We start from the raw sequence: 23,308 nt of genomic DNA, 5'->3' as shown, positions 1-23,308 counted from the left end.
GGAATAGAGCACTTATACCTGCTCCTAAACAGACTGATAGACAGAGCTCAGGGCAGGTGTTCCTTCTTCCCATAGTAGGAAGAGTTCCCCAGACTATTTCTGAATAATCCATAATGTGAATCTGTTTCTGGATAATAGGGAGCTGTTACTGTCTGTCTGTCTTTCTTTCTTTCTTTCTATTTTATTTATTTGAGAGAGAAAGAGAGGACATGAGCAGGGGGAGGGGCAGAGGCAGAGGGAGAAGCAGACTCCTTTGTTGAGCAGGGAGCCCTATGAGGGGCTCATCCCAGCACCCCTCAGATCACGACCTGAGCCAAAGGCAGATGCTTAACCGACTGAGCCACCCAGGTGTCCCTCCTCTTTTTATTCCTTTAAGACTTAAAAGAGGGAACTGTTGAACTCGTCTGCAGAAAAACTTATTGCAGAAAAAGTTGGTTTCATGATCTACAGGGAATAAATAACTTCTGTGTCAGGGCCTTTGAGATGTTTTTGAAACACTGAAGTCAGGTATGTTTAGACAGAAAAATTCTGATTTAAAAATGTAGGCAATGGGATGAGAGTGGTGAACAAGGCATGAAAGGCTGCCCTTAGGCAGTATCTTTTCCAGAGGATATATCACTGTCACCTAGAGATACTCTTCAGTTTCTAATAAATGACTTTTCCACATTTGGAGTCTTTAAATCCCATTACTCTGGAATTATTTTTGAAATACCTGGAGAGAGATTTTTCTCTCTTCCCTGCCTCTCATCCTCCGGCCCTTCTTTCCTTCCTTCCTTTGGTATAATTATTTTCTTATTTTGGGTTAGTCTTGGTTAATAAAAAGTAATTTATTGAAAATGGTTTCATTAAAAACCACAGCTATTTAATACCAAGTATAATTTTAACGATTATCAAATTAATTTATCTATTTGTATTTAACTATATACGTTTTGGTAAGATCTTGAGCTAAATATTATATCTTGAAAAACTAACTTGATGTGAAGGTTGTTATTATTTGACATTGTGATTTTAATCTTTCTTTTCTTATTAATATGATTTAAAAGAAAAAGGTACCATATGCCCTGCCTATATCTGTTGCCTTGTTAGCTTTCCTCTAAGGTATGAAACCTTTTAATTGTTAGCTCATTAATCTTCAGGAGGGAGAGAAAATTTGTAGATAGTATTTTCCCCATTTCTAAAGATAAAGAAAGCACCTTCACCAAAGAATTTTTGTTGCTTATTATCAATTTACATAGCACTGGATGATTTCATTATAACTTTGAATGTCAGTTTATTTGTGACATATGGACAGTTTTTTAAAAGGTTTACCTGCAAATGGGATATTATTCATACTGAGGTTCAGCTTTCCTAACTTTTAATCTTGTTATTTTTCTACTCTGTAGATAGTCAGATACTATGATACAAATGAGAATTCTTTTAACATTTCATTTGAAGACACTAATGACATTTAGATCTGACTTAGACACTCTTATGCTATATTTAAACATGTTCTTTTTTCCCTTTTAGAACTTCATTTTTCATTTCAATTTTTTAAAAGCTGATGTATTTCCATTTGTGATGTCAGTTTTTCTTACCTTCTTTAGTATTGATTGTGAAATTCATGTGACTAGGGCTCAGCATATTTTTAAAATAATGTACCTTGAAATACTCATCAATATTAAAGTCTAAAATTTTAAGATAGTTTTCAATCAATTTCTGATTAGCAAGTTATGATACGTAGTTAGAGATCATTAGAGTTAAAACTCCAGGCTGTGTTAAAAATGGAAGATTCTACCAATGGGTTCGCTTAACTTCATTTTGGATAAATAAACTTTGGCTCAGAGAGGTAAAGATTACTTTCCCAAGTTACACAGCCAGAACTTAGGCAAGTCTAGATTAAAATGACTTCAATGTTGCTTTCACCACGTGCTCTGGAATTGGCTCTACTGTCTGTAGATGACATGGCAGGTCAGGCAACAGAGGTCTTTCATTTATGGACTGGAATTAGAGTGGTGTTTGTGTGCGTGCACATGCACATACAATACAAGAAAGTAGAAAAAAGGTGCTTTAATTCTGCTTACTCATGCTTTAAGTCCCTCTATACCTCCTTAGGCTTTCACTTGTTATAGCATTTATCAAACCATTTTAATTGTATGTATTATTGAGGAAATAAATGAATATATATATATATTTAAATAAGAAAAACATTATGGAGTCGATATGGGGATCAGATATCTTATTCTAGAAAGAATAATCCCACATCTCAGGGTCCTGGGATCAAGCCCCATGTCAGGCTCCTGCTCCACAGAGTCTGCTTCTCTCTCTGACCTCTCCCCTCTCATGCTCTCTCTCACTGTCTCTTTCTTAAATAAATAAATAAAATCTTAAAAAAAAAAATAAAGAACTGAGCCACATAGCTGAATTAATAAAAAGTCATAAAAATAAGCTAATTATCAAAATACCATCTGAAGGGAAGGGCTCTCCTGACACAGGCCATCATCTTGCCTCAGTACAGAAAGTGAGCTGTCAGAGGCGAAGCAACTACTGATGAGGTTCAGATTAGATAATAGACCAGGTGGCTAAGAGTAAAGAAGGAAATCTTAAAAAAAGAGTGTTTGACTCAGAGTGAGACTATTTTTTTTTCTTCTAATCTACCACTAACTAACTTTGTGATAGAGCCCCAGGTTACAAAGTCTGTTGGTAAAACAAACTGTTATATGCTTGCCAATTGTTGCTATTGGTATTATTTCTTTGGTTTAAGGCCAAACTTTTGTTTAGGAGGGTGGTAGGAGAGTTTACCTCCTTTGAGAACCTCTGCTCTAATGAAAGAGGTATGACAGGGAGATGGTTGTCTGTATACCTCTAAACTTTACCGTGGGGTTACCATGAGACTACAATTAAAAAAAAAATCACAAAATTACTCTATGCCAAGTGAGTTTCCATTCATTCATTAAGCATTTTATTGAGTGTCTGCAGGCACTGTGCTGGGCTCTGAGGGTACATAGATAAGTATGACCTGATCTCTACCTCCAAGGACCTTGCTGTCTACTAAATGGAAAAAGTAATGCTTTACCAGTTCATTTCTCTACAAAGCTAAGTGCAACGACACCTGGCAAATTGATACAAATTGCAATGGGACTGCAAAGATGTGACCTTCCCATTCACCCTAGGAGTCTTCTGAGGCTTTGTTGAGAAAGGTGTCATCATATAAGACTGTATTTCAGATCATCAAACAGAGTTAAATTCGCTGACATTGAAACTATAAAATTTTGATACTGTATTTCCTGACTATTTGTTTTCATTTTATACAGACATAATTTTCGGATGTGATTAATGTTTCTCTAACGCAGTATTTTCTCCAAGTGTCATGACTTGGACAGCTGCATCAGTGGCATCTGGGAACCAGCTAGAAATGCAAATTCTTGGGTCCCACCTCAAGCCTACTGAATTGGAAACTCTGGGGGTAGGACCCAGCAATCTGTTCTTACACGTTACCTGACATCCCACTAGACTCACGCCAAAGTTTGAGAAGCACTGCTTTAATAATTCACTGATTATCTCTTATATGTTATATAAAATATTTTTATAAATATGCATAAAATAATGTTTTAAAAAGCAGGATGTGAGGGGCGCCTGGGTGGCTCAGTGGGTTAAACCTCTGCCTTTGGCTTAGATCATGATCTCAGGGTCCTAGGATCGAGCCCCCATCGGGCTTTCTGCTCGGCAGGGAGCTTGCTTCCTCCTCTCTCTCTGCCTGCCTCTCTGTCTACTTGTGATCTCTGTCTGTCAAATAAATAAATAAAATCTTAAAAAAAAAAAAGCAGAATATGATCTATATACTTATATGAATTAAGTATGTGTTCTTAATTAAGTATCTGTATGCATCTCCTCATTTAATCTTCACCATAGCTTTGAGAAGAAGCTTAGTGGCTCTCACTTCTGTGTTATTTTCCAAATACGTGTGAAGCATACAAATACTATTTGTCTAGACCTTGCCTCAGACCTACTAAGTCAGAGACTAGAGTTCCTCATTTGTGCTGTGATTGAGAATCACTGAAGTAGGTATTCTTATTGTATATTTTACATACATGAAAATTGAAGTTTGGAGATGACACACAATTTGACTGGAATTCTGACATAGGATGAGGTTGAACAAATATTTCATTATTTGCTCAGCAAATACCTACTGACCTTGAGTAATTGCTGAGACTGTCTGACTCCAAAGACTGTGCTACTAGTCATTCAAGTAAATTCTTCTTATGTGATCTAACAGAAAAAAAAATTTTTTTTTGAGAGAGAAAGCTAATATTTGCAAAGTGGTTTACAGTTCCATGACAAAGCATCCCACTGTTGTTATCATTGCTGTTATAAATTGGAAGAGTAAGAGTAAGTGATTTGCCTAAAATTATGCAGCCAGTAAGTTTCGGGGCAAGAGTGTGAATGTGGATTTTCTGAGTCTGGATTTCAGCTTTTTCCCCAATTCTACCTAATGGCAATTTTATGTACAAAATTAGAATAAGGAAGCTAGTTACATGATATTTACAGGATAGTTTACTTTCCTGATCACGAAGTTTACTTAGAAATTGTAAACAAAATAAAACTAATGTAGTGTTTATAGTTGGATCTTATTTTCCCAAATTTTAAAGAAAACATTTGTGAATCATCCATCTTCTAAATATGAAGACTGTAGCTTTTTTTTTTTTTTAATATTTTATTTGTTTATTTGACTGAGAGCTAGAGAGAGAGCATAAGTAAGCAGAGCGGCAGGGAGAGGGGGAGAGAGAAAAGCAGGTTCTCTGCTGAGTAGGGAGCCCGATGCGGGGCTCCATCTCAGGACCCTGGAATGATGACCTGAGCGGAAGGCAGCCGCTTAACCCACTGAGCCACACAGGCGCCCTAAGACTGTAGCTTTTTAAGTTTACTAATAGATAATACTGATAGTCCTAATTCATTGCTAATGCAGGATACGTTTGTCAATTTTATTATGGTCCAGATTTTTTATTTTAGTTGATAGATACCTGGGCTAGTTTATTAATGTAGCGACTGAAGCAGATGGGTTTATTTACACCAGGAAGAATGTAATTAGGATAATGTGCTGCTCTTTCTATCGGCCTTTTAATTACCTTTGCCTTATGCCCTTTCCACCTGGGCTGAATCACAGAACAGTTCAATAAAAGGTCAGTTTCTAAGGAACAGAGCCATTTCAAGTGAGGGCCTTCAGCCTCTTATTTTGGATTTCTCCTTTCGAGGCAGTTGGGTGGCAATTCAGAAAGACAACGACATAACAGTTTTATTCGAAATCACATCTATAACATCTGTAACATCTGTTACATCTATAACAACATAAGGAATGGTAGATGTTCTGTTGTTTTAAATACTTGAGAATGCAAAACTTAGGACACTGGGTGAGAGTTACCTCCCTACTTCAAAAAAGAGGTGCTAGACACAACCCAACAGGAATTACTGAAAAGGGGTCAGATCACCAATCTGGGTATCTGTCTCTGGTCTATTCAGAAGAAAGATTCATTTAAATAGCGAAACTATTATGAAAAGATTTCTGAAAGGGACGCTGTCAAGAGTAGAGGAAGGGAGACCCGATGGAGAGTGTTTGGATGAAGTGATGAGAGAAAAATGAAGCTCGCTCTAGTTCATGAAATAATGGATAATGAAGGTCCTCTTTCTCTAACCGATAGCTTATAAGGAAAAGAAAAAGATGGAAGAGGATTCTGCTTTCTGAATTATAAACAATTTAGAATGTATAGGAACACTTCATTTAAAGGAGAGGCTGAATTAGATCATTTCCATGATACCTTCAAACTTCAAAAATCCATACCTTTTTGGTGTGTGGTGTCTGTGTGTGTGACTTTTTAATGGGTTGTGGCCAAGAATAATTTTTCAGCTCCAAGTATGCTTTTGTATATAAGTGGAGCACAAATATTATTTTTGGAATACTGTCTACCTTTCCTGTATGATTATATCCCATATACATCATTTTTATGAGTTATTAGAGGAGAGTTTTCATTACAAATTTTGAAATTACATTCTTCATTGCTGACAATGCAGCTTTTAAATTGTTGGTCCTAATAGTGGTATTAACTAGTTGGCATTTTTATTATTTTGTGCCAGTGGACCAAAATGACTCAAGCCTTTTGAATATAGGCCAGTTCATTCATTCAGCTAGATTCATTTTTTTTAAGCCAAGATACACCATGGAACAATTTTAGCAGGTAGATTTCATGACCAATCTTTAGACAATGAACTTTGGTTTTGGAAAACTTGATCATACATTGTAATATAAAGTGCTACTTTTCCCTCCAATTTCTGTTTTAAGCCTCATACTACTACTAATGCTAATGGTCTCTCTAGGTAATGAGAGAATTAAATCATTGGAGTCATTATATGGTGAATGTGGCTGTTTTCATCAGCCTTCAGGGTCTGGCCTGTCTAAATTTTAAATGGGCGAAGTTGAATAATACCCTTTGTTTTTAAAACTTCCAGTGCCTTAGGCTATTTCTAACTTTTTGACATGTACCCAGAGCTAGGCATCACAGGTAGTAGGTATCTGAGAAAAACTTTTTTCTCCCCTTAGGCACTAATCTTGTATTTTAGGTTTTGATTTAAAAAAAAAAAAAAAAAGTAGTCTCTGAAATATATTAAGTTACTGATCCTAACACGTTATTCTCTCTAGAGCCAATGAATTCTTAAGCAGTATAACTCTAGGGTGTCATGGTCCTTTCTTCTAATAAGCCTGGTTATCTAGTGCTTACCCCGTTTCTTCTCCATGAGCAGAAGACTATGGACTATACAGACTATAGAGACTATATAGACTATAGACAATAGAGACGATGTAAGAAAACATAAATACTTGCATCTGACTCTCAAATTGCAAGTTTTAGAGCCAGTCATATGAGAAGCTCACCCTCTTTATTTTACAGGGTGATAATTTGTTGTTTAAGATGCTGCAAATTTTGCTTCCTATTGTCTAGGCTCATAGATCCTACAACTGTCCATAAGTATTCTTTAAAGCTTAACTTCAGATTTTGCTTTTTTTTTTTGCATCTTATAATAAAAGTAGTACAGATCCTACAACTGTCCAGAAATATTCTTTAAAGCTTAACTTCAGATTTTGCTTTTTTTTTGCTTCTTATAATAAAAGTAGTATATCTGAGATTTAGATTTGCATCTTTTGACCCTAGAAATATAATCACTTTACTCTATGCTGTGGGTAGTTTTGTTGTTGTTATTGTGTATTATTTTGGGAAGTGTCTGAATAAGACTCTACTTTTAACGTTTTAGCAATAGATGCTTATGTAATGTGAGTACAGTTGCAAAGACTGAATTACTTTCGGTAGTTTTCCAAATATGACACTCTCCTGATTACAACCAGCTCTTTCCTGGTAAATTAAGGGTCATAATTCAGAGTCCATTTCATTTCCTGATTGAAATCCCTACCTTCAGGGTTTAAACTGCAGATTTTAACTCTGTGGTTTATAATAAGCATTTAAAGCCCAAAGATCCCAGTTTTTAATCAAGAATACTTTTATTGATGAGAATACTTATGATAATATGTCCAATTTTAGTTCACAGGGTAGATTTTGTATGCCAATGTTTTTATATTTCAAGTGCTGAAATTTGGCAACATAGATTTTTTTAAAACTTAAAGTACTTTGCAAAAATATATATGGCACAATATACCTATATTATTGGTTAGGAGGGAGAAAGAATGAGACATTTAATATGTAAAATCTTGGGTTAATTAAAGGTTATTATATATCTATATATATAAAACATAAGTTGGGATTTATTTATTTATTTTCTTTTTCTTTTCTTTTCTTTCTTTCTTTTTTTTTAGATTTTATTTATTTATTTGACAGACAGAGATCACAAGTAGGCAGAGAAGCTGGCAGAGAGAGAGGAGGAAGCAGGCTCCCTGCTGGGCAGAGAGCCCGATGTGGGGCTCAATCCCAGGAGCCTGGAATCATGACCTGAGCCAAAGGCAGAGGCTTTAACCCACTGAGCCACCCAGGCGCCGCTTCTTTTTTCTTTTTTTTTTTTTTCCTTTGCTGAAAAGTTTCCATGCCCAATGTGGAGCTTGAACTCCAACCCTGAGATCAAAAGTCACATGCTCTACCAACAGAGCCAGCTAGGCACCTATGTATATTTTAAATTAGTAAGTGATTTGGCAAAAATTGTATTACAACAAAATGCCTAGGCCAGCAAAGTTATGCAAAAACAATCAAGGTTTTCTAATAGTGAGGCAGAATATCTACTATGAACACTAGCTATCCTTGTGCTGTTGCTATGGAGAGATGCTAACTCAGAGAGCTCTAGCTGTGTTGGTTTCCAAACAGCCACCTGAGTACTATTCATATTTTTGACATATGATCCTGTTTTGTATGGAATTTAAAAAGAAGCAACGAGAATGATAGAAGAAGATAATGGTATGCTAGATTGTTTTCTTTGCTCTTTATGTAATTTATTTCAGTGCTTCCATAAAATTCTTTTAACTAATTGTTTAAACTCATTTAGCTGATAACACTTAAGAAATCATAGAAAATGAATAGAGAAATATATACAAATTATGTATCTAGGACTTTTATATATAAATATATATATAATATATATTAAATTAAATAATTAAAATTAAATTTAATTTATTTAAATTAAATAAATTAAAATTATATATTATATGTTATATATAATATATAATATACAAATTATGTATCTAGGACTAGGACTTTTTGTAATTCTCCTTACATAAAATATACTTAGGGAAAATGTATTTAGAGACTATTTAAAAGAGATAAAATATGTATTTAATGGCTATTAAAAGCTAATTTTTAACTGATCATCCTTGTAGGGAATGTCGTTGGACCTTTATGATCAAGAGTTTTTAATGTTAGATTAATTGCATATTGAAGACAAAAAATAACCCCAAACATTAAGGAACAATAAAATGCTTTGAAGCTAAAATAATCTATGATCAAAGTATATACTGAGGAGACTTAAGAAACTAGAAGTCATTATATAAATGAATACACTGAATAAATAATAGCTAATACTTAGTATATACTTAATATGTATCAGACATTTTTAGATGTTTTGTACTTATTAACTTATTCAATTATTTAATAAATATTTATTGGGAAATGTCTCTGTGATGGGTATTAGTTTAGACTCTGGGGGATATATACCACCAGATAATTTAAAAAAAAAAACAAAACCTCTGCCCTCTGGGGATTTATATTGTAGTGGGAGAAGACACGTAATAATTAAAACTAATAAGTAAAACATCATGTGTTATATGGTGATAAGTTTTGTGGTTTTAAAAAAAAGGAGTAAAGGAAGAAAGGGTGTGTAAGTGAATGTGGGAATTTTTTTTAAAAGATTTTGTTTATTTATTTGTCAGAGAGAGAGAGAGAAAGAGTGCACACAAGCAGGCAGAGTGGAAGGCAGAGGCAGAGAGAGAAGCAGGCTCCCTGCTGAGCAAGGAGCCCAATGTGGGACTCAATATCAGGACCCTGGGATCATGGCCTGAGCTGAGGGTCTGAGCCACCCAGGAATCCTGGGAATTCTTTAATTTAAAGAAGTTTAGTCAGGGAAGACCCCCATTAAAACCATGACATTTGAGCAAAGACTCGAAATAGGTGCTGAAGACATCTGGATAGTTGGAAGAAGAAAGGCCGAGAAAGAGGAACAGGTGCAAAGCCTAGAGGAGGAAGTAGTTTTGCACATTCATTCCCAGTATATCAGAGAAGCCCATGAAGTGGGAACAGAGCAAGCAAGGGGGAGACTAACTGGAGATGAAGTTAAGGAGAAATGACGGAACTGATCATTTAGACTTGCACTTTCATTTTACTTTCTTTTAAGGATTTGTTTATTTTAGAGGTGGGGAGAGGGGCAGAGGGAGTGTAAGAGAGAAACATAAGCTGACTCTGTACTGAGCACAGAGCTCTGTCCCGTGACCCTGAGATAGTGACCTGAGTGGAAACCCAAAGTGTTGCCCAACTGGAGCCCAGGCTTATGCTTTTATTTTAGAGGCTATATGAAAGGTTTGAGCAGTGAAGTGATACAACCTGGCTTACATTCTAACAAGATTCCTCTAACTGCTATGATGAGAATAGACTATGGGGAGCAAAAATCAGAAGAGGAAGTCAATTGGGAAGCTGTTGGAGGTCTCTAAGCAGAGATTATGGTTCTTTTTTTTTTTTTTTTTTTTTTTTAAAGATTTTATTTATTTATTTGACAGAGAGAGATCACAGTAGGAGAGAGGAAGGGAAGAGATCACAGAGAGAGAGGAAGGGAAGCAGGCCCCCCGCTGAGCAGAGAGCCCGATGTGGGACTCGATCCCAGGACCCTGAGATCATGACCTGAGCCGAAGGCAGGGGCTTAACCCACTGAGCCACCCAGGCGCCCAGAGATTATGGTTCTTGGAATGGAATTCTGTAATGGGGAGTGGGCTGGATGGGCTGGATTCTGGATGTGTTTGGAAGATAGAGCCAATAGGATGTGGTGCCCGAGAGGAAAAGAAGCATCAGGTATGACTCAAGGCTTTTGTCCTGTGCAATGGAAAAAGAAAACTATGGTGGGGATATGAAGACTATGGAAAGAGCTGGTTTGGAAGAGGAAGATCAGTGATTCATATTGGGCATAGTGAATGGACACAGTGAATTTGAGTGCTTGTTAGCTATGCAAGTAGAAATGAATCCTCACTACTACAGTTCTATGAGGTAGTTAGTATTGTTGTCCCTTTTCTAAAAAGCATCAGTCTAGAAAGATTAACTTCTCTTTATTCACACAGGAAGGCTTGAAACCCAGGCAGTCTGACACCACAGCTTTTGATTTTAAACACTGAGGTGTCTACATCTAAAGAATTTAGAAATGAGGATCATCATGTTGAGTTCTATAAAATCATGACATGATGAAGTCCTACCATTAGGGCGCCTGGGTGGTTCAGTCAGTTAAGCATCTGCCTTCCGATCCCGGGGTCCTGCATTAGGGCTCTCCTCTCAGCAGGGAGTCTGCTTCTCCTTCTGCTCCTCCTCCTGTTCACATGTGCTCTCTTTCTCTTTCTGAAATAAATAAATAAAATCTTTATTACTTAAAAAAAAATTAACATATAATGTATTTTTAGCCCCAGGGGTACAGGTTTGTGAATCGTTAGGCTTATACACTTCCCAGCACTCATCATAGCACATACCCTCCCCAATGTCTATAACCCAACCACCCTCTCCCTACCCCTCTCTCCCTGGGAGCCCTCAGTTTGTTTTGTGAGACTGAGAGTCTCTTACAGTTTGTCTCCCTCCTGATCCCATCTTGTTTCATTTTTTCCTTCCCAACCCCCCCCCCCAAACCTCCCACTTTGCCTCTCAAATTCCTCATACCAGGGAGATCATATGATAATTGTCTTTCTCTGATGGACTTATTTCACTAAGCATATTTACCCTAAAGATATGAATGTAGTGATCCAAAGGGGCACGTGCACCCGAATGTTTATAGCAGCAGTGTCCACAATAGCCAAATTATGGAAAGAACCTAGATGTCCATCAATAGATGAATGGATAAAGAAGATGTGATATATATATATATATATATATATATATATATATATATATATATATAGGAATACTATACAGCCATCAAAAGAAATGAAATTTTGCCATTTGCAACAATGTGGATGGAACTAAATAAAATCTTTAAAAAAAAAAAAAGTCCTACCACCTGAGATCCGGGGCATCTGGCAGTATAGATGGCTCTATCTATGTCTGTGTTTGGGTCTATATCTATCTCTCTCTCTTAATCTTTATCCTAGAGAGCTAGTTCTCTGTATCTCTTTAGCTGGAGTGGGAAAGGGTTTTCCATACTGCATAACTGTAAATAAATGTGGCAACAGTTCCTATTTTGATTACTCTATTTCTGGTACTGTTTGTATCTGATACTGTTTGCCTCTTAATCTCAAGCTTTCCACTATCTTAGCTTCAGAGAAACTCCCGTGATTCCTGATTACCTCTTGAATGTTGGTTGACACAACATCCTGATTGCCTAGATGTCCATAGCTAATGGCATTGTTCAGGCGTAGTATATCTTTATGGTTCCATTTGGCTCAATGTGCTCATCATTGTCCAGCTTACCACATGGCAGTTGTTTAGGCTTCTTTTTGTAAGCTCATCTCTCTACACAAGCCCGACTTGTGTTGCTTTGTGCATAATTCAGCAAAAAAAATTATTACCATTTTAATATATAGCCTCTGTATTAAGTAAGATAGCCTTAATGTGGACTATACTCTATATAATTTGTACAAAAACTTGTGGAGTGGAAAAATTTTAGTTTTTAAAGGATTACTTATGTTGTCGGCTAAGTTTTGTACTAGCTCTTAGGAAATGTTTTATATCTTGGCATGATATCCTTGGAAACATGTATTTGTAAATGAATGGCTGACATGCCGTTAACTATTCAGCAATACATTCACTAATCAAAACAAATGTAGTGCGTAGTCAATAATATGAATCATTTGTCACTTGGCAGTTGGTCCCATCAGAGTAAGTACAATATTATAAAAAGCTAAATTTTTTCTTTCCTACATGGTATGCTGTGTTATTGCATGATTAAACCAAAGCATTAAAGTCTGAACTCATGATATTTCACACCTACAAATAAAAATACATGTGTCTGGAAGCACTTAGTGAAGCAATGTAAATAATTGAGGGAATTTAAGCTTATACTGTAGTGAAGCTATGTATGGCTTGGAGTTAAGCTTGATTAATTATTAAAAATGTGTTGGGTGCAGAAGTGAACTAGTTTTAGGGAAAGAATATGATTTTTGGATTTTTACTTATAGAAACTTTAATAAGCATTTTAATGTGTCATAAATATCCTCTAGAAAATGGGAGTAATAGCATCTTTCTTCCCTGGACTACACTATTTGGAGTCCCTTTCCCTAAGACTTCCCTCTTTCTTCACTGTCCTTGTTTATCAACCCAAAGGCATGTGTAGTGCTGCATTTTGTGTTTGACTCTTATTAGTTCTCAGACATGTTCCCTATAAATATTCATAAAAGCATAATCAGTCCTTCTCCTTCTGTATCTTTTATTTTTCTTTTTAAGATTTTAAAGTTTATTTTAGAGCAGGGAGAGGCAGAGGGAGAGGGAGAGAGACACTCAAGCAGACTCTGCCCTGCAAATGGAGTGGATGTGGGACTCCGTCTCCTGACCCTGAGATCACTACCTGAACCAGAAACCAAAAGCCAGATACTTAACTAACTGTGCCACGCAGGCACCCCCCTTTCTGTAGCTTTTATTGTTTAAGTAATTTTCTTATGTTACATAGATACCCACGCTGTGGGCTTAATGCTTCTGCTAATGCCTGGATCTAGGAGAGGACAGAGCCTCATTCAGGTGAGTTGTGTTTTACAAGGTAGTAGCCACACTGGGCTGATTTCGAAGGGTGCAGGTATGGTTTGTGGGGTGTTTGTAGGAGTGAGGAGCTCCGGTAGAGCTGGGTCACTGAAGGTTCCTTATCCCACAGTTTTGCCTAAGAGCCAGATCTGTTTCTGCTCTTTCTGTTATTAAACAGTTTGCTTTATCAGCATTGCTAGGTCATAGTTTAATATCAGGAATATTTATTATTTTCAATATTTCATCAAGATTTATCTGTTTATCTGTTATTTAAAACTGCATAAATTTCAGGTTGTACAGAAGAAGAAAAGTTCTCGAATTCAGTCACAGATAATAACTTACTATTAGGATATTCTTGCTTCAGTCAGGTACACCAAAGCCAAGTGGCACCATTTAGATCACTTACTAAACAATATCAACGTATATTTTCTGTCCAGGCTTCCTTGAGATTAGTTTGCTGCAACACAGTCCACCTGGGACAACTTTTGAAAATGCAACTTAGAAAATGAGTGAAGCCCGACTTCTTACCAGGAGGACATTGTTCTTGTCCTCTAGTTCTGCTGTTTACTTCTAGGTGTAATCAAGGGTGCTAGTTCGGACGTGTTCTGCTTTCTCTGCTTGTTAGCTTTTTCCAAATGCCTCCTCATGAAGCTTATTCAGCTGAGACTGAAATGAGTTGAGACTTTTGCTGACATTGTCTCGATTTGCTGTGTTTGCTGATGCTTTGGGTGCACCAGTGCATGGGGTGCGTAAGTATCTTTACCGTAAATATTGAATGTAGATAGAAGATGTAGGCACTCTGTTTGAATCTCAGTGTAGGGACAACATGGACATGGTTCTCAAAGCAGCGAGTATTCTCATAGGAAGTGGAAGGAAACTTTTTTCCTGGCTTCATTGCTTGAATGATACCTCATTTCTTTTTTTTTTTTTTTTGTGCTAATTTACATAATATTTATTAGGGTGGCCCCTGTTTGTTTCACAAAATTAACCTGCATCATTTGTAGACCTAGGGCTCTTTTGAGGTGGGGCCACTCCTCTCGTGTCACCTTTAGTTGTCAGAATGAGACTCAGCAACCTTTAAACACATTCATTTTACATTATCTGAGAGGGGAACACTGTGAGGAATATTGTCATTTCTCCATACATTGATAAACTTTAGATTTTATTGAAATAATAAATTCATGTGGTTAAAGAAAGTCCAACAATACAGAAGAATTTACAAAAAGTTACAATATCTCAGAGATGCAGTGGTAAGTAACTACTAGAAGGGTCAAAACAGAAATGTTTTAAAGCTGGTCATCCCTGTGGGTAGGGAAGGAGGTGGCTCAATATTGTGGAGATATATATATATATGAAGAAATATGTTTTGTTAAGTAGATACACACACCACTATCAATTTATTTTTTTCTTTCTTTCACTGACTTTAAAAAAAAATTTTTATTTTATTTTTTCAATGTTCCAAGATTCATTGTTTATGCACCAAACACAGTGCTCAATGCAATACGTGCCTTCCTTAATACCCACAACCAGGCTCACCTAACCTGCTACCCCCTTCCGCTCCAAGACCTTCAGTTTGTTTAGTTTGTTTCTTGGAGTCCACAGTCTTTCATGGTTTGTCTCCCCCTCTGATTTCCCCCAATTCACTTTTCCTTTCCTTCTCCTAATGTCCTCCATATTATTCCGTATGCTCCACTGGTAAAGGAATCCATATGATCATTGATTTATTTAATTTTTTACAAATTTTGTTTCCTTCTTGATATGGTAGATTAGGACTGAACTGCTTTTCACCTCCTTATTGTCCTATTTGTACATCTAATGATCAGTAGTCTGTTTCCATACAGATCACCTTTTGTACTTGAAAAGCATAATTAAATCTTCCTTTCCTATTCCATTGACTGTAGACAGTGCTCTTAACTACTCACTTTATAAGATAAACATACTCCCATTTCTTTTCACCTTCTACTTCCCAATCTTTCAAGTCAATAAATAACATTTTCATTAGTATGACCAGATAAATATTATTTACTGTGGAGTCTATATAGTGAGATGGTATTAACACTTCCTTCCCTGTGGGTCTTATGTTGGGACTTCTCTGCCACTCAGTGCCGAATGTTCTTAGTTTCAAATCCCAGGAAGAATGAACTCGTCGACCAATAGACTTTATCATATCCTTATCTTTTTCAGAGTTCTCAATCCATTCAGTTCCCTCTTTTTCATCCCTCCTGGGACACTGTGTCTTTTGGGTCCTGTCTATACTGACTCCTCTCTAGGGTCCTGAGACTTATTTTCTTTCTCTCTGAATAACATTCTGTTTCTTGGGTAGTATGTTTTCTTTCTGGCTTACATCCTCAAATTAACTTCTTGAGGGAGGGCACTCAGGAGTAAAATTATCAGAGAAGATAGCTCAGATTTTTTGTGTAGGGTTAAGTGTCTGACTTCAGGCAGTCTTAATTCCTGAGGTGGGGGAAGGGCTTGTATGACAATTGACTGTTCTATAAACTGAGGGTCAGTAAGTGTTTTCTGTAATGACCTGGTGGTAATATTTAGACTCTATGGATTACATACAGTTTCTGTCAGATAGTCTTCTTCTTCTTCTTTTTTTTTTTTAAAGCAATGCTTTAAAAACGTAAAAACTATCTTAGCTCACTGGATATACAAAAGCAGGTGGTAGGCTACAGTTTGCTACTCCCTGCAAAAAGACTTACAGTTAATTTATTTTCCGCCCTATGTTTCATTCTCAACTTCTGAGTCTCGATCCTGAGACTGGGATACCACAAAGTAGATTGAGCCCCAGATTGAGCTTTCCTCCTCACTTTTCCTGGGCTTAAACATTTCTCCCTGTGTATTCTGGGCTGTGTTTATGTTTCAGTCACTAGCTTTCCATCTTCTTTCTGTCTCCCAAGAATTTGTTGAAAATTCATGCCCACTTATGGCTCCCTCACCATTCTCTTGTTATTGTGTGTGGTAGATGCTGTTGGTACCTATATCCCCTCTTCACTTCTAGTTTCCCAGCACATATCCCATTTGCAACTGCCAGTACCTTCAACTCTTAGAGGGTTCTGTCTGGCTGTAGGAGTTTCCTTTGTCTGCCCATGGGGTAGGCTGGAGGAACCAGAGACTGTCTGCCTCAACTGATGTCTAACAAGAATGCATGAGTAAATACCCCAGCTCCCTCACACTACTGCTGGGATAACTCTAAGGTGCATGTTATATACTGGCTCTAGAGTTGCCTGGCAGGATTGAGACATAGGTTCTAATCTCTTGCTTTGATAATGAACCCTTTGTTGGCTCTTCTCTATTCCATGACTCATTTTCTCCTCTCCCTAAATTTCTTGGGGTTACCTCTCACATAAATTCTTGATTCAAGGGACGCCTGGGTAGCTCAGTTTGTTAAGCGGCTGCCTTTGGCTCAGGTCATGATCCCAGGGTCCTGGAATCAAGTCCCATATCCGGCTCCTGGCTCAGCAGAGAGCTTGCTTCTCCCTCCCACTCTGCCTGCTGCTCTCCCTGCTTGTACTCTCCCTTTCTGTTAAATAAACAAATAAAACCTTAAAAAAAATTCTTGATTCAAATCCTTATCTAGAGTCTGCTTCTGAGGAACCTAGATGGAGATACCATGGGCTAGTTTTTTAAATGATTATTATAATTTTAATGAGATCTCAGAAGAGCAGATAACTTTGAGTACTTATTTTTTATATTGAATCTGAATTCAATGAACTAATATTATATTCAACATTTACTATGGGCCAGGAATTATTCATGGGGTAAAACAAATAAATTTGACATGAATTCTGCCTACAGGGAACTGAGGAGATAATCCACACAGAATGTTTTATGTGTTGTTAAGAAAGGTTAAGATGTACACATCATGGGGTTTTGCAAGCATGAGAAGTTATTTGCTGATGTGTGATGAGAGATGACTTTAAGGAGAGGTGATATTTGAATTCGGTAAAGAGGAAATTGATGTGAAAACAGAATGATGACTGGGTCAGTTGGTAGAGCATGTAGCTCTTGATCTTGGCGTCATGAGTTGGAGCCCTATGTTGGGGGTAGAGATTTTACTTAAAAAAAAGAGAAAAAAAGAGAATGATGGGACTGGGCATTCCTTGGGAAGAAAACAGAATGAACACAAATCCTCTTCACGATGCACGTAAAGAGGAATGATTGACTCAAGAGAAACCTTCCATTTCTGAGAAGAGGACAAAATCATGTAAAACAAACATGAGTACACACACACACACACACACACACATTAATTAAAATTGTAGGGATATGCTCATATGAATATTCCTGAAGATAGGTGGTAAATGATTTATATAATTAAGAGTTTGGATATGATGTGGGAAAAAATGGGAGCCATCAGATTCGTCTGTGAAGGGAAATTAAAAATATCCTTTAAGGGAGAATGTTGTGATACGAGATGTTTTATTCTTGTGAGGAATAGATTGAATGGAGGTGAGGAGGAGACTATTGCAGGCAGGTGCTGATTTTTCAGTCCGTGTCATTCTGGGGGACTGTGAGACTAGGAACTAAGGGTTAATTTGAGAAATATGGGGGAGAAATCTAAATTGCATGGAGAATGGGAAAGCAAGGAAAAGTCAAAGGAAGAGGTCAAGCTCTTCCTTTGAGAGGAAGAGAAATCCCTTGAAGTGTAAGGATACTAGAGCAGAAGAGAGGAAGACCTGTATCTGGGAGCTGGATGGAGCTCTTTCTGCTTTACCTTCCATATTTGTTGTTGTTGTTGTTGTTGGTACCTGTCCTCTAAAGGAGTTTGAATGAGAACAATTTTTTTAAAAAATATTTTATTCATTTATTTGACAGACAGAGGTCACAAGTAGGCAGAGAAGCAGGCAAAGAGAGAGGAGGAAGCAGGCTCCCTGCCGAGCAGAGAGCCTGATGAGGGGCTTAATCTCAGGACCCTGGGATCATGACCTGAGCCAAAGACAGAGGCTTTAACCCACTGAGCCACCCAGGTGCCCTGAGAACAATTTTTTAAAAATAGAAAGTAATATATTCTTCACTGATAATAAAGTCTTGAGCCCAAGTGAAATACTCCTAGAGCCTTTAAATCGAACATGTGAGTTTCTATTTAAACTTGTTTACTGCTGTAGTCATAACATTTACTTTGCTGATTTCCATGAGAAGCCTTCCTGTATACAGAAAAAGTACAAAATAGAATCTGCTGCTTTCCCACAATGTTAATTTCTAATATATCAATCCATGAATTAGTGTTATTAGTGGGGAAGGACACCCTCTGTCTAGCTATGTGTATTTAATCACACGCTGAAAAGATATGCTCATTATTGCAGCTATAAGGTAGATCTAGCTACACTTTAATAAGTTATGAGTTGCTATGTCAGAGAAATTGCTCCACCAATAATAAGTAGCCTTTATTCTATTTTCCTTCTCCCTTGAATATCTGCATGGAATAAATTAATTCAGAAAACAATATTAGAGAAGTAGGAAAGCTTAAATCATCTCCAAACCCACTTTTGCTTCCATTCCCCAATCTTATCAAGCTGCATTTGGAATTATTCTAGCCTATTTGTTGCTCTGTCAGACCCTAAACTGTTAAGTATTTGTTTTAGTTCAAATATACCTTCAAGGTTACCTCCCACTGCTTCTTCTGTTTAAAAAACTCTTCTAATTTTCTTTTTTACCTATCAATCATTTACTCTGAAGATTCTTTCCTTTCTTCTTATATCCAACAACATGAAAGCTGACTATCCTCTAGGAATTCAGCTCTTTTCTTAGGACTTTAGAATGAGCAATTCCTGAAAAGCCCCTGGGTACTCCAAGAACACTTTTCTTTTAATTTCACTTATTTTTTTTTAAAAGATTTTATTTGTTTATTTGACAGAGAGAGAAAGGTCACAAGTAGGCAGAGAGGCAGGCAGAGAGAGGGGGAAGCAGTCTCCCTGCTGAGCAGAGAGCCTGATGTGGGCCTTGATCCGACCTGAGCTGAAGGCAGAGGCTTAACTCATTGAGCCACTCAGGTGTCCCTCACTTTTTTTTTTTTTTTTTTAAGATTTTATTCATTTTTTTAGGTGGATGGATAGCTAGCTAGCTAGCTAGCTAGCTAGCATGAACGGGGAGCATCAGAAGTGGAAGGGGATATGGGGAGGGAGAGGGACAAGAAAACTCCTTGCTCAGCACAGAGCCCCTAGAGGGGCTTGAATCCAAGATTCTGAGATCACGACCAAGCAGAAATTAAGAGTCTGATGCTCAATCAACTGAGCCATCCGGGCACCCCTGATTTCACCTATTCTTTTAACAAATGTATCATTGCTTATAATCCACTGTGATAGAATATTGCTGCTTAGTTACTGTCAGATATTTCTGCTTAGCAAATTATGAGAAAGGTTCTTTTTAAATATTTATTTAAGTAGGATTCAAGTACAATATAGGGCTTGAACTCACAACCCTAAGATTAAGAGTTGCACAGTATGAGAAAGGTTCAAATACGAGGGCAGAAGGCACATCTTCTGGGAAACTTCTAAGGTTGTCAATATATATGGTGTAGAGTTGTGCTTAACAAGGTACCATCTTTTCTGTTCCACATTTAGCTTTCGAGAGTGTGCAACATCCTGAAGGAATCAGGGATATCTGAATACTTGCAGTAGTTGTGTGACTCTGCCTGAACTTACCCACTTCCAAGATCATATAATCATTAGGCTAAGGAACTTGAAAGAAGAGACCATGTAGATTTGCGTACCCACCTCTGCTTTCACTCAACGTTCCTATCCAGTACTTGGCCAGTGAAAATATGAGGCAAAGATGGGACAACATAACATAGTAGCTGAAGTGTGAGTTCTGCAGTCAGACATTGAAATCCAGATCTTTCACTTACAATTATATAATTTGGGGTGGGTTGATTAACCTCAAATTAACCTCAAAAGCCTTAATCCCCTCAAGCAGTAGACTAGTCATTAATAATACCTACACCATTGAATTGTAGAGATTAACTGAGGGACCTATAATGTCTTAAGTATTAAATAAAGTGTTAGTTGTTGCTATTTGTTACTTTCAGAACATGTAAGGGCCATTTCCTTAAGTTTGTGCTAAAATCTTTTATGGCTCTCATTAAAGAAATGCCTTGTGGGGCGCCTGGGTGGCTTGGTCGGTTAAAGCCTCTGCCTTTGGCTCAGGTCACGATCCCAGTGTCCTGGGGGGCCTGCTTCCTTCTCTCTCTCTGCCTGCCTCTCTGCCTACTTGTGATCTCTCTATCAAATGAATTAAAAAAAAAAAAAATCTTAAAAAAAAAAAAGAAATGCATCGTCAGTCCAACTTTTTGAATGAAATCTTTTGTGCTCTGTTCTGCATTGTATCAAACTAACTTAATAACATAATTTACATATTCAAATGATGTATATACATCTTTGAGTTATTTTTTAAAAATCTAGCTATGTTTTCACAAAGTTTTAATAAAAAGGGCGTTAGAGATGATAAAATATTTATCTTTTAGCGGCACAGTTTATTTTCATGCTGTTATTAGGGCTCTGCACCAGTGCTATTTTATATGACTGCTTAAAATTACAATGAGAAAAACTGCTTTTTTACTATACCTGGCATTGACCTTTTTTCCATAGACTCAGCCTAAGACCTTTGAAAAATAAAGACAGTTTTACTGATTATTTATTTTTATCAAATGATTTCTGAATCTCATAGAACTTTAGTTGTTCAAAGTAGACTTGTGGTCATTGTCCCATGTATTTTTTATCCTAATATAACTAGAAATAACTGGAATAATCCCTGCCCCTTTTAATTTTGTGTGAGTTGGTGCTGTAATCACCAGGCACTGAGTCTCAATAACTGCTGGTGACAGTGTGTTTTTTCCCAGTTCTCACAGGCCCCAAACACTTACTTCAGAAGTGCCTCATTACTGCAATAATGTTCCTGGATCATTGTCATGAACAGATAGCCTGAAGTGGAATGCATGCTATTTAAAGATAGCGGTGTTTTCTTTTTCTTTTTTACATTTGAATAATGCATCAGTGTGGAAAATAGCACTTTCAATATTAAGTTTTGGAAGAAAAATTGAATTGTACAAAATTTCAGAAGTTTGTGTCTCAAATGCTACTTTACTTCTTATAAAGCTCTCTCCATACCGGGTAGGGAAAGCATCTCATATTTATTTAGTAGCTTTCCAGTGCCAAGCACTTTGGATAAATTATATCATTTTATTCTCATAATAGCTCCTAGAGGTGTAGGAATCATTACCCTCATTTTATGGAGGAGGAAACGGAGTGTCACAGAGGTAAAATGATTTGCAAAAGTAGTAAGTGCAAAGCTAGGACTTGAACCTGGATCGGACACCTTTCCACTCTACTGCCTTGAGTGAAGGAGAAAGAAATGTGTGCAGCGAAAATGCAAATGAGTATGACCATCTGGAAGGATAGTTCTGCCAAGTTCTAATATGAAAAGTGCTGGACCTCGTTATGGCAAACATTAACATAAAGTTGTACCCATTTACAGAATGATCCCAATTCCTATGAAACACTCTGATACGAATTTAAGTTCCGAGTTTTGTTCCCATACATGAAGGTACAGTAATGGCCATAATTATTGCTGTTGTAACTTTGTACATGAATGGTGATTTTGTAAGACTAGATGAATTTTTCTATTTAGCATGAGCTTGATTGTTCTCTCTAGACTTCCTTTAATCTCCTGCTGAGATCTTGTTAAACATTTTGAGGATGAACTAATCAGTGTTTTGCATCCTTTCAATAATGTGAATGCTTGTTTTTTTGGCATAATTTAATGTGAGACTATTCAGATGGAAATAGATGGAAAGATGCTCTCACCAGTTATGGTCTGGGAAAATGGGCTGGCTTAGTGATGCTGGTGAATAGGTGACCTCATTAAGATTTAACCTGGAGTAGAGGTTTTAGATAAATGTTTGTAGTGGGCAACAATTTATAAATACTTACTAGTCATTTATTCTCTCATTCTCAAAATTAATGGTTCCAGGTCAATTGCAGATACAGAAATTCCCCTGGGGTTATTATGAGAGGAAGGTGAGGATTCACAAAATCCTCATAGCCAAACTGATAAGCTTCTGATAGTGTCTGTTGATGCTTGAAAATCAAATTTGCTCTTCTTCCCACCCCAGTGGATCACTTCAGCATAAAATTAGAATGCCTAATTTGAAACTAATTCTCCCCAGAGGAGAAACAGGTCTAATTTTCCTGTCGAGGTTATTGGTACTTCTTTGGATCTAGGGTGAGTCGATTACAGTACTTCCCATGTTGCTCCTGGGTCAAGATCGTCTCCTGGTGTATTACAACTTATAACAAGGAGCCAGCATGTATTTAAATAGTATTTAGTATTTCGATGTATGAGATTAAAATATGTTTTGATGTCTTTGATGGCAACAGTCTTTAAATATAACTTTATACTATTTGAATTTGTAGAGATGGGAGTATAAACCAGTCTCTCTCTTTTTTTCTATATATTGTACGGTACAGATTCTAAATTTGAGCGGTATAATTCAGATTTTTGTCTTGTGTTCTCTGTTATTAATCTGAATATTTTCCAAACTTTTCAAGAGTTCTTATGATTTGGTTTAAAACAGAATTGGAAATTATAAGCTGTTTATATAATTTTCAGACACCTGTATGAAAACTGAAATGGTCAAATGCCTAGATAAATAATATAATGGAACAGTTATGCTATTTTCAGTTATTATGTGGTATAGGATGATGAGTTTACATAAATGTAACCATTTCTCTTACATTTGAAACCAAGATCATAACTCTGTCTTGTCTTATTAGGGGAGACTTTAAAATTCCTTCAGACCCATATATGCAAGTGTGCTCTAAATTATTTATATTTATATCTGTATCTGTATATAGATATTATGCTCTAAATTGAATATATACCCACAACTCATCTTACAGGATTTGTTTAACTATTCTTTTTTTTTTTTTTTAAAT

General features: G+C 36.8%; 1 protein-coding gene across 2 annotated transcripts in view; it reads left to right on the top strand.

The window, feature by feature from the left end:
* Positions 1-23,308, top strand: part of SLC44A5 (solute carrier family 44 member 5) — a 403,850-nt gene that overhangs the window by 10,544 nt on the left and 369,998 nt on the right. Inside the window, exon 1 of one of the 2 annotated variants that reach the window (XM_059137460.1) lies at positions 13,251-13,373. The exons of the other annotated variant lie outside the window; for it this stretch is intronic. The gene's annotated coding sequence lies outside the window, so the exon portion shown is untranslated. Of the gene's footprint in view, positions 1-13,250; positions 13,374-23,308 lie in introns of those variants that run through there. 2 annotated transcript variants of the gene reach the window in all.

This window comes from Mustela lutreola, chromosome 10, assembly GCF_030435805.1.
Source record: "Mustela lutreola isolate mMusLut2 chromosome 10, mMusLut2.pri, whole genome shotgun sequence".
NCBI classification, from domain to species: Eukaryota; Metazoa; Chordata; class Mammalia; order Carnivora; family Mustelidae; genus Mustela; species Mustela lutreola.
This window is presented reverse-complemented; position numbering and strand designations above follow the sequence as displayed.